The sequence below is a fragment of the Ambystoma mexicanum genome, chromosome 1q (genome assembly GCF_040938575.1).
Source record: "Ambystoma mexicanum isolate Mex_15411 chromosome 1q, UKY_AmexF1_1, whole genome shotgun sequence".
Taxonomy (NCBI): Eukaryota; Metazoa; Chordata; class Amphibia; order Caudata; family Ambystomatidae; genus Ambystoma; species Ambystoma mexicanum.
Window position 1 is genome coordinate 79,207,658 of NC_090922.1, and position 12,176 is coordinate 79,219,833.

Sequence of the window (12,176 nt, forward strand, 5' to 3'; positions counted from 1 at the left end):
TATTTAGGTAGCCAGAGAAGGGATATCACTTTTGGATCCCAACCCTGGTGGTGGACAAGTGAGGGAGGATCACCTGGGTAGGGGAAGCCGGGGTTGCCCTCAGATGAATGCCTTAGGAGAGACACAGTATTCTAATGGGACAATAGGTGTAGAAGTCCCAGAAGCCGTTATGGGTTATATAGGTCCCATTACCACTAACCCCAGAGCAAGACAAACCGGTTATCTCAAAACAACCCCTGGGAAAGGGGAAAGCAAGGCAAGACAAAGACATAACCTTAATTTGCATGCTTCTTTGTTTTTCTGCAGTTCAGATCATGGAAAAGGTTATACAGGTGCAGGGTCGCATGAGAAAGAAATAATAAGTTAATACAGAAATAATTGCCTTTTGTCTACCAAACTAGGGCCAGAGAATCTCCCCCTTTTCTTTACCAATCACTTTATAATGAGACAGCCAATGAATGTCAATTCCCATCTCACCTCCTCCCCATTTCTATCAAATACTGAGATGAAGAAGAGGCAACTAAGATCAGTAGAGATTACCCATAGGAATAACATGGGGAAAGTAAGGGCAACCTACCCTAGAAAGAACTTGAGCTGTCCCACTAATAGGGTCAGGCAGTTAATAGTGATAATTTACACCTGACTCCACTCGACTGTTTTTTTCACTAAAAAAGGTGTGGTTACACACAGATGGATGAACAACCTGGATAGGCATTTTGGAACAGACAAGCCACGAAGCTGGGAGTTGCAGGACGGAGGATCCAGATTAGAGCAGCGTGCTGTAACACTGCCCCAGTGTGTAAGGAGGGCTGCCGCATGGCTGGGGAGCTGTGTGTTAGGCAGAAACCTCTGCAGTTCCCTTAGGGAACACTGCAAAAGATTTAAGACTACAGGTGTTGGCAGTAAACCCACTTGGTAGCAGTCTGTACCACCCAGATTTAACTGGTAGCTCTGGCTGAGCAGTCAGACTTCCCTCAAGAGAGTTAGGCAGTATGCAAAGTATACACAATAGGCACTCAGATACAATAATACAAGCAAACACTGACCAGAGGTTTGGTATCAAAGTATATAATTATTTATTTAAAAACACACGGTTTTAAACACTCCAGCACTCTTGTTGTAAAAATATTCTAAACACAGTTACTATTGTATTATATACACCCCTTTTTCCTTATCAGATAAGTCACAGTAAAACACCACTTATTTTCATACAGAGGTGAGCGCTTAACTAAATGGCACTCCAATAAGTTTGGGAGAAAGGGAGGGAAAAAGACAGAATATGGAAGGTACACCACTCTAAGGTTCAAGAACACTGTTAGCAAGGCAGAAGAGCAAAAGTCACTGGTGAGCCAAAGTCCAAAGGCTGGGCCCACTCTTAGAGAGAGCAGAGCACAAATGGGCCAAAGATCACACAGTTACAATAGGCTTAGAAAGTCTTGCAGAGGGTTCAAAAAGAGTTTAGAGAGGCTTAGGAAAGTTTAGCCAGGGTGTCCCAGGCTAACCCAGGTTCGAAAGCCGGGGGCAAAATCTACCCCCTACAGTCGGTAGCAAGGGAAGCCAGGCGGGACACGGTACCTTAAGTGGGAAGGATCCTCCAGCGGTGGCAGTTGTTCCTGGCAGTGGGTGCAAGTCACATTGTAGTCCAGGGGAAGAGAAGATATCGACTTGGAGGAAAGATGAAGGTCGTTGCACTACCAGGGAAGGAACCAGCCGCGGAGTCTTCCGGTTAAAGGTGGTACCTTTGTTCGCGGTCGTGGTAAAACGTGGTATCCCGGTTGCCGGGGTGCTTGGCACAGGCAAGGTGGCCACGAGGTACGTCAGGAAGGCGAAAAGACGGTGAAACTGGTTATCCCCACCAGTCAAAGGAAGAAGACTCTCTGGCGGTAGATCTCCTCTGTCGTTGGGAAAAGTGGTGAGACGGTCCAGCAGGGCTCCACCGGTGGTGGTGTCGTGGCAGGTCGGCTCAGCTTCTCCCTCGTCGGATCCTTAGGTCCTGTGGCGACTTCTGAAGTTCCAGTCCCCAAAGCCCTGCTTTTTTGCAGAAAACCCCCATTCACTCAGCCTAGCTGTCACTCAAACATGCTAAGTGGTGAGCCGGCCGCCTCACCAATTGGGCCAATCAGGACAGAGTGCGACTTGAGTTGGCTAGGCAACTCAGTCCAGGGTGCCTAAATTCCCCTCCACCCCTCCTAAGTACCCCAGACAGAGTGGCACCACTTTGGGGGGCTTCTGGGGAGAACCCCGCCAAAAAGTGGAACAAAGGGCTCGACTTGGGTTGGAGTCACAGAAGAGAACACAAACGCCATTTTAGAATCAAGTTTTGGCAAAAAATACCAACCGGAGAATTAATATTAATTAAATAAACCGGCGGTATGTTCGAGGCTACCGTAAATAATTAAATAAAGATAGTAGCCTAAAACAATGGGAAATCCCATAGGAAAATATTCGTGGTAGAATATAAAAAGTAGTATCCACTGCCACCAGCCAAAACTTGATCAGGGGGGACGGAGACGTGCCCCTCGACTAACAGACCCCGGGGCAATCGAATTGCCCCAGCCAGTACGTCCACAATATGATGGTTTGTACTGGTTCTGTTCAGAATTTAAGACTAGTAAAGTCAATGGTGACTTTACATGCCCTGGGAGACAGTAGTCAGTCCCAGGGTATGGAGTCTATACTGGGGGGTCACTATGACACCCCTGTGTCACTGCACTGAGGGTGCTGTGTAACACACATCACAAAAACACATGAAGCCCAATGGAGTAAGAGACCCCCATAGCCCATTAAACACATCTAGATTCAAAGAAACACACTCAAATCATGCCCAAGAGTGAGGGTAAAAGAGTCTCACTTTTGGCAGGAGAAAAAAAATAAACCCCAAAAATCCAGCAAAGCTGCTGGGGGACTCACTAGGTTAGGAAATTCAGCCTAAACAGAGAATTCTCCCTAACACTGTCTCCTGCGAGCTGGAGCAAGGCAGCTGGGACCCTGCTGGCAGAGCCTGTGTATTTGCTTGTTCACTTGCGCCGTGTGCTGGGCTACAAGGGGAAATGAGGGGCAGGTGGTGAGACCCGGACCTCGTCCAAAAGCATCCCGGAGAAACAGTTCGCCAGCGCTATACTACCCAGTGAGTTTCGGGTGACAGAGAGAAACTCAGGAGCGTGTGGGTAGCTGGAGCGGGATGAAAATTAAGATTAGTAAAACGGCACAAAGCGGAAAGCAAGAAGTAGAAAGAAAGAAAGTAAAGCAAGTGAAAGTAACAGAAAAGAAAGTGCGCACGGTGCAGAAATAAGAGGACAAAGTAAGTGATTTGAAAGAAAGGGCAAGCAGCCCACATGTAAAATTTAAAACGAACATGAAGCAAAGTAAGAGAAGAGTGGGAGGGCGCACAAGAAAGTCAAGAGGGTAAGTGGCCCGCAAGGAAAGTAAGAAAAGGTGCGAGTGAGCAAGGAGGGGGAAAGTGACAGTTTAAAGGTGCCAGGGCGCACGACAAAGGAGAAGAAGTGCAAGTGAGCAGAGCTAAGGATAGAAGTGAATGAAATAGAAGGGTGCAAGAAGCACAATAAAGCAGGAAGGTGCAAGGGGCACAGAAGAAGTGTAGAACCGATTATAGAGTGTAAAAGAACAGTGCAAGTGTGCACCCAAAAGTGAAAGGAACAAAAGACAATGCAAGCTGCCACACTAAATACCTGAAGGTAAAAGGTACAAGGAAAAGTACAAAGGAAAAGTGCAAGCCAGAAACAAAGAGGGGCAAAGGGTCAGAGTGGTCGCGCTAAGGAAAAGCAAAGAGCCTGGCGTTTTCGAAAGTCTTAGTTTCTACCCCTGGAAAAGACTGCATGTAAAGAAAGCTGTAAATAAGGTAAAGGCACATCCTCAGCAGAGGAATTTGTGTTTGGAACTAGGGGGGCCAAAGCTTGGGGAAGGGAACCCTGAGAGGCCTACTGAAGAAACCAAAGTACATTCTGATATATATATATATATGGGATACATTACTCACCGTAATCTTATTTCTGATGCTTTTATCTGCTTAGATTCACATGCTATGCAAAGGCCGACATCTAGTGGAAGCTGCAGAGTATTGCAGTTGTTGTTTTTGAAACTCGAAAAGACGTTGACAGGGCGTGCCAGTAATACTATCCCTAGTGTGACGTCTACTGTACCCATGGTGCTTCACGCGTTGAGGTGCCTCAAATTGTTTTGTTTCTGACATGAGGTTGCATGAAGTGTACCATGAGTACAGATGTAGTAAAGCAGATTACATATCGGATAAAGCCCAGAAAAACATCTATGCACCTTCTACTCCAAGACAAGGAAGAGTGGGCGCATGTGAATCTAAGCAGATACAAGCATCAGAAATACAATTATAGTGAGTAATGTATCCCTTCTGAGGCTTGTGGAATCTGCTTAGATCACATGTTATTCATAGATTAGCGAGCAGTGTTTGGTGAAGGTGGTGGGTTGTGAGAAGGTACAGCAGCAAATAGATATTTCAGCACCGCTTGTCCCACCTGAGAATCTGCTTTAGAGTGAGTGTCAATGCAGTAGTGCGGAGTAAAAGTGTGGTTAGAGCTCCAGGTAGCAGCTGTGCAAATGGGGTCCAGTGGGATGTTTGCGATAAAAGCCAAGGTTGCTCCTGTACCCCTGGTGGAGTGAGCTCTTGGTGTAAAAGGCAGTGTTTTACTAGTAACAGAACTGTATGCATCAAACTATCCATCTGGAGATGGCCTTTTTGGAAATGCGGTCTCCTTCCCTGTCTGGAGCTATGGAGACAAACAGTTGGTCTGTTTTCCTTAGCAGTCTGGTCTTCTTTACATAGTAAAGGACCGCCCTCCTTACATCTAGTGTATGGAGCTTTTTCTCAGCTGAGCTTGATGGATTTTGGAAGAAAGCAGGTAGTTCCATGGCTTGATTGACATGGAACTTTGAAATGAATTTAGGTGAAAACCTATGGTACGTTCTTAATAGCAATTTATCTTTGTGGATAACAAAGAAAGGATTTTGTACTGACAAATCTTGCAGTTCACCGACTCTCCTTATAGAGGTGATTGCTACCAGAAAAGCTGTCTTATACGTGAGGTGTTTAAGGCTGGACTTATGCATAGGCTCAAAGGGGGGTCCTATCAGTTTTGCAAGAACTACATTTAGGTCCCACCCTGGCGGCGGGTTTGAAATAGGAGGGTGGCGTCTTTTAACTCCCCCCATGAATGCCTTAATGTCAGGGTCTTTCCACCAGGACACCTTACTTTGAGAAGTAGTGTAGGAGGATAGAGCCGCTAGGTGTGACGGAGTACATTCTATTGGGTTTATTTGTTTTGACTGGCACCAAATTACAAATCTCTTCCACATGTTCAAAATACAGTGTCTAGTGCTTGGTTTACGTGCGTCTTTGACGATTTCCATACACCTTTGAGGTAAATTTAAATGGCCAAACTCTATGACTTCAGTAGCCAAGCTGCCAAGTTCATAGACTGAGGTTGAAGGTGTAATGTCCCCCAGTGCTGTGTGAGCATGTTCAATGGACACGTGAGTTTGATTGAGTCGCACATCGCCTGTTTGTGCAGATGTGGATACCAAGGTTGTCTCGCCCACATAGAAGCAACTAGGATTAATGTTGCTTGTTCCTTGTGTATTTTGTTCACCACTTTACTCATTAGAGGAGTTGGGAGAAACGCGTAGGCAAATTTCCATGACCAGTTCATCCATAAGGCGTTCCCCATGAGTCTTGTTGGGGAAATCTGGATGCAAAGTTTGGGCATTGTTTGTTTTCTCTTGCAGCAAACAAGTCTAACAGGGGTAGCCCCGTTGTGTGAAAATGTAGTCTACAATATCCTTGTCGAGTTGCCACTCGTGCTCTTCTGGTAGAGGATCTCTGCTTAGTGAGTCCGCTAGAGAATTGAGTTCCCCTGGAACACGTTGCGATGTTAGGAACATGCCCGCTTGAGTGCCCACTTGCATATTTTTTGTGCTAGCTTGGACAATGTGTGCCCCCGTTTACGTAAAACATCACAGTGGTGCCGTCTGTGAGTATTTATACCGTTTGATTTGTCGGGTGTGTTTGGAAGGCTTGTAATGCTTTGAGCACTGCTAGAAGTTCCAGAAGGTTGATGTGATTCTGGGCTGTGATTTGGGTCCACATACCATGTGCCGTGAGATGAAGGTAATGGGCCTCCCAACCAGTAAGTGATACGTCTATTGTGACAACCGCTTGCACCGCCAGGTCGTGGAAGGGTTTTCCCTTCAACGGGTTTTTCTTTGTCCACCAGCGTAGAGCTTGTGCTAGGGTTGGCAAAACAACCACTAGATCGTCCCACTTATCGCTTGCCTGAGACCACTGTTTCGCCAACCCCTCTTGCATTGGGCACATGCGTAATTGTGCATGTGGGACCAGGTAAATGCATGATGTCATCATCCCGAGCAGGAGCATTGCTTAGCGTACCGTTATCTGGCGACCGGCTAGATACTGTGGTATTTGCAGCAGTATGTTTTGTTCTCTTTCGTTCTTCTGTTTTTACGACAGCTCCTAGGAACTGTTTGGTCTTGTTTGGTACAAGGCTTGACTTTTTCTTGTTAATTGAGAAACCCAATTGAAAGAGTAGATTGATCGTTCTTTTGGTATTTTGCTTGCAAATTTTGAGGATTCTCCACTGTGATCAGCCAGGCGTCCAGGTAAGGGTACACCGGGATCGACTCCCTCCGTAGCCACCAAGGCCAGTACCTTGGTGAATACCCTTTGTGTTACACATGGCCGTAAATGGTCACTATGGGCTCGAACCCGGTTATACGGTTCTCGTGCCCGCTTCAGTGGTATTCTTTGGAGGAGCAGTTCCAAGATGGACGTCCATAGAGACCTTCGAACAGAAGGCAGAGGTTTAGTCTTCCCACGTCCCTGCAAGACGCCGCAGAACGCTCACGTGACTATTTCCGGACTCGAAGCCTACGGATCCTCGCGTCGCTTCTGCTACTGACGCTCCGTGAGTGTGCTCTCGCCTTTCTTGCCTATTTGTAGAAAATTCCATACTAATCCTTTTTACTCTTCTGATTCTTGGTTTCTCAGTCCTTTTCTGCAGTTGCTCTGCTCAGCCCCCATTCCTTGCGAGTGCAGACCAGTCCAGCTTATCCATCATTTTCCAACCGCTTCGACAGAAGTCTCTCCAGCTTTCATTTCCTCTCAGAAACCCGCAAGGGTAAGCCCTATTCCTTTGAACTCCCCGTTCTTAGTTTCAATCAACACACTTACCTATCTGTTCTTATAGAGTTCCTGTGACTTAGCTGCAAATCCTTTGGGTACCCATCTCGTCAAGTCTAAGCCTTCCTAGACTTTATTAACGGTGAGAGGATCCTCCTTCCGCCCTTTACTAAACCTCCAACTCCCATTTCCATTCTAACCCTCCTCTTATCTTTCTTTCGTGTATCCAGAGGAAGCCTCCCATGGGACATCAGTTTCTTCAGCACCTCAGGAACATCTTTGCTCCACACCCACCTGAACCTCGAGACTCCAGATTCGTCCAGGGTTTTCTTCCCATTAGAGGGTTTCACTGGCGGTCCTGTCCTCTCCCCTGGGTATTCTATTCCCAAGTAGGGGGGGTCAGGGTTGCCTCTGGGATATCTTCACAGCCGCATTTGCCTCTTCCATTTTGGATTCTTCAACTTGTCAAGGTGAGCGAGTTGGTAAACAGTTGCTCTTTCATACTGTAGTTTATAACCCTAACAGTAATATAACACTTGGAGCGAATGCTATGCCGAAGGGCAGCATCTTGAATTGGTAGTGCTGGTTTAATATTTTCAAATGCAACAATCTTCTGTGCGCTGTGAACATTGATATATGAAAGTATGCATCTTTCATATCCAAGGTTGCCATGTAATCCCCCCGCTTTAGCAGTGGGATTACTTCCTGTAGCGTTGTCAAGCGGAATTTCTGTGGCTGGACATAGGTGTTTGCAGGGCACAGATCTAAGATCGGGACATCTTTTTTTGGCACAAGGAAGTACATTGAATAAATACCTTTGTTTACCTGGTTCGCCGGGACGACTTCTGTGGCGTACTTTAAGAGCAGTGCTGTCACCTCTTCCAACAGGATACTCTGTTCTTCCTTGGAGGTGTTCCTTTGTCTTGGTGGATGGTTGGTGGGTTGCTGTAACAGTTCTATACAATAACCTCCCTCCCATACCTGGGTAAAGTATGAAATGCGGCCTCCTACTGGCATGGCATGGGAGGGAACCTGTAGCAGGTGGTCATTGTTTGGGGGATGTTGAGCCGCCTCTGGGGGAGGAGGATCTACCCCTACTGCGAGACCTTCTTTGGCCTCTTTGAAAGCCTTGTTGAGAGGACTGACCCTGTGATGAGCCCCAGGATGAGCTTTGACTGTGGTTGTAACCTGATGCACGTTGAGAGTTTTGCCCTCGAAAGCAGCGAAAATTGTATCCCCCTCTTTGTCCGGAGGGGTTATTGGCGAATTGCCCTAATGACTTAAGGGTATCATATTCTTCTTTCACACTCTTTAGAGCGTCTTCAACCGCATTGCCAAACAACACGTTTGGCTCTATGGGCATATTTAGGAGGGTAACCTGAGTCTCGAGCTTGAAGCCAGACTGGCGTAGCCAAGCGTGACTTTTGAGTAGCGTGCCCTCTGCTATTATCCTCCCTGCATTGTCTGCTGAATCCAAGTTGTTCTTGAGGATGCAGTTTGCGATTTTGTTTACCCTCTGCAATGGAGAGCGACAAATGTGTTTTCAGGGGCTCTGGGACAAACTATTGGTTCGGCCATCTCATCCCACTTGTAACAGTTGTAGCTAGCTAATAAGGTGGCGTTATTAGCGATTCTAGCCTGGGAAGCTGCCGAAGAGGGTACCTTTCTTCCAAAATTGTCCATCTTTTTACTTTCCTTATCCGGAGGGGCTTCGGAAGAGGCTAGAGGTGCTCCTGCTCTCTTCCTATTAGTTGTAGCCACTAAGGAGTCTGGCTTTAACTGTGCCTTGATGTAAAGGGGGTCTGAGGGAGCGAGCCGTAAAACTTTCTCAATGCGTGGGTTAATTGCCCCTGTTAAATTTGGGGTAATTAGAGAGGGTTGGATGCGTCTCTGTACTGACTGAATTAGAGGAATTAATTGGGTAGAGACTTTTTATCATCCAGTATGTCCTCAACAAAGTCCTTGTCCACCTGTGTCTCTTGTTTATCTATTTTCAAATGTTGTGCTGCTTTTAGGAGCAGGTCATTGTACTGTATTTGACTATGCACTGGCAAGTCTGCCACTGGTGGGTCTGAGTGATCTACCGACTGTATGATGTAGACATCCTAGTCATCGTAAAACTGGTCGACATCACCCATGTCCCCTTGGTCTTCAGGGTCAGTGTAAATTGCAGTGTCCTGAAAGTCTTGCATGGTGTCACAATAAGCAAGCTGGCCCAAGTCCGGCTGCGAGGTAGGAGCTTGTGTGGGGTCTGTGCGGGCTCTCTTGGTGGGGGGCTGGGTAACTACTGCCTCGCTTTGAGTAGTAGCTGGCCCGCTGTGTGGGGCACCCTGAAGGTTTACTAGGACCTCGGGGTGGTCATCAAAGAAATTTTCTAGGGAATACATCCATCTCATAACTATCAATCATTTCTGCTGTCCAATGTGATGACCTTGGGATTACTGGGGGGCGGGGGATGTTGGTTCTGTTGGAGGTTTTTTGTCGCATAGCCCCTGAAATGGTGCCCTCCCCCTGGGTCATAGTCCCTAAACTAGAGCCATTTTCCTGTGTTTTTGAAGATTTATGATTCTTCAACGTCCAACTCTTAATAGCGTGTCTGGGACGTTTTTCTTAATGAGCTCACTCATTTTGGAGCTCTGTGTAGTTTTCGCAGCAGCCTCTGACGCATTCTTCGACGGTTGTTTTTTGGCATGCGGGGGGCCATCAACACGTCTTTCGACGTTCGGTCATCGGTGTGTGAGAACTTCGTACTTGCCTGTCAGTTTCGCAGGCGTGCTGTGAGGCGAGCGTGATGGCCCAGAGGACAGGGAACTTTCGGACCTCCCCCTTGATGCTGTGTGTGGCTTTCCGGTCTGCGTTGAGGTCGACTTTCGGCCGTGGGTGGTCTGTTCTGTGTGGTGTACTTTGGTTGTGCTAGTGCCGCCGGGTGTCCCTGTAGCAGAACCACCAGCCTGCCTGTTGGAGTCAGGGGATTGCACGTCGGTATCCGACAGTTCCCGATTGTAGACATTGATGCTGCCGTCGCTGGAGGCTCCCTCTACGTCCATGGCGGCCTCGACCTGCATGGCGTGGTGGGCCCAGTGTTTTGTTTAGCGGTCCTTAAGTGTTTTGGGCTTGAACAGTCTGCAGGACTTGCCCTGCCCCTAGGCGTGATCCCTTGGGAGACAAATTGCACACCCAGTGCGAGTCTTTACAAGGGAATTTACGATTACAGGATGGGCAAAACTTAAAAGGTGTATTCTCCATTGTGTAAGGGGAAGGCAGCCTGGAGAAATAAGTGGGTAGAGAAGGGAATATGCATTCTCTTAGAGAGACTAAAGAATTAACCACCCCCACTCTCCCTACTGTGAGTGCCGAGGCCTGTTGAGGCCTTCTGAGGCCGTATGAAAGGTTTGTCGCAACGAGTTGGTGAAGTCGTCAACGAAACAGGTAGTCCTCGATGCCATCGCCAGAGATCTTGCGGGAGAACGGCTAGCTAAGGACAGAAAGATTATTATTGAAGCTATCTGTCCTTCCTGCAAGGATGGAGTGGCAAAGGTCTTGCAAGCAGTCGTGTTTAATTGAACTCATTTTGGTAAGCCTGAAACCACGCCTGGCAAGGAAGCCAGTAGAAACCAATCCTGGGTTTCCTATTTTTCTGTTGAACCAATGCTTTTCATTTTTGACAAAGAGACCCACTAACACATATTTGTATAGAGTGAGGACAAGCATAGGTTTAGACACAGATGGACTCTTTATTTGGACTTTCAGACATAGACGACCCTTAGAAGCATCATTTCAAGGAAACACCCCTTTTGGATCATTTATGTATTACACCAACCCTAAAACTTTAAATAAAGGTTTTGAAATCTAATTTATAGTCTGTGTCTCTCTTGTCAACATGCCTGTCTCACACAGCCCAGCCCAAGTATCTTGGCCTTCCTAGTCCACATGCGGTGTCCTGGAGCTTGATGCACACAAAGTAAATGGCTAAAATGATGTCGCAAATTGGTTGGTATTGCATAACGAATTGCAATGTGTTGGTGTTTATTTGCCTCTATTCCACAGTGGCCGTTTTGGGCTTTTGCTTGTCACTACCAAACCCCAACCTCAAAACCATGCAATGCCTAACATGCAGGCCTCCTGCAAAAGAGGCTTAGAAGCATATGACTAGAGCCCAACGATCCAGGAAAAAAGAAAGAAGTAAAATGTACACTTCAAAACAGAGGACAGAGCAACTGTGAACCAGTTACTCTCCCCAGGGAGGGATTGCACATTGAGGTTTGCAAAACCGACAAATGGTAAAAACAAGAAGCCTTCATGATGTTGAATATTAACAGCACTCTTAAGTTGATAATTATTAGCTATTTGGCCTAATCCTGTAAATATCCCAAATAAAACCTACCTTAATCACGTATCTGTGTCTACCTGTTGATCATGCTCCGCTTCATAACATTCCTCCCCTTGCATGCTGGTGATTTGTTCTCTTCTTCCTTATTTTCCCACATTCATTCCCTCCACATGCATACATGTATTTGTTTATCATTTAACAATGCCTTCTGTCACAACTCAGTTTTTTCTATTGAAACATTTAATTATGATGATACGCACTGCAAAGAGTAGTGGAGCATTGTACAAAAAAACTGATAAATGACATTAAACAAGCATAAGCGGATACAAAAATAATATTCTGCTTTTAAAGTTTTATCAAAATAGAATAGTAGGGAGAAAGAAAATATCTGCAGGTAACAATTTCCAAGTTTTAGAGAAGTCACTGCTGAGCAGGGCCGTGTAGAAAAGGATGAGCAATATAATTTTGGAATTTTCAATAGTTAGCCTGCATTACCAAAGGCTTCAAGTGGCCCTTTAATACACAGAATTCTATAACTGACTCACTGCTTGAAATCAGTAGTGTACTGCATACAGTACAGGGAGGCAACACAAGGTTTTTAGGGAATGGATTTAGATAGGCAATATCAGAAACAGGCAATATCAGAAACCCTAGCCACAA

At 46.3% G+C, this 12,176-nt stretch overlaps 1 protein-coding gene across 3 annotated transcripts in view; it reads right to left on the bottom strand.

Moving 5' to 3' along the window:
* ZNF276 (zinc finger protein 276) overlaps positions 1–12,176 on the bottom strand; it is a 921,405-nt gene that overhangs the window by 593,789 nt on the left and 315,440 nt on the right. The window lies entirely within an intron of this gene.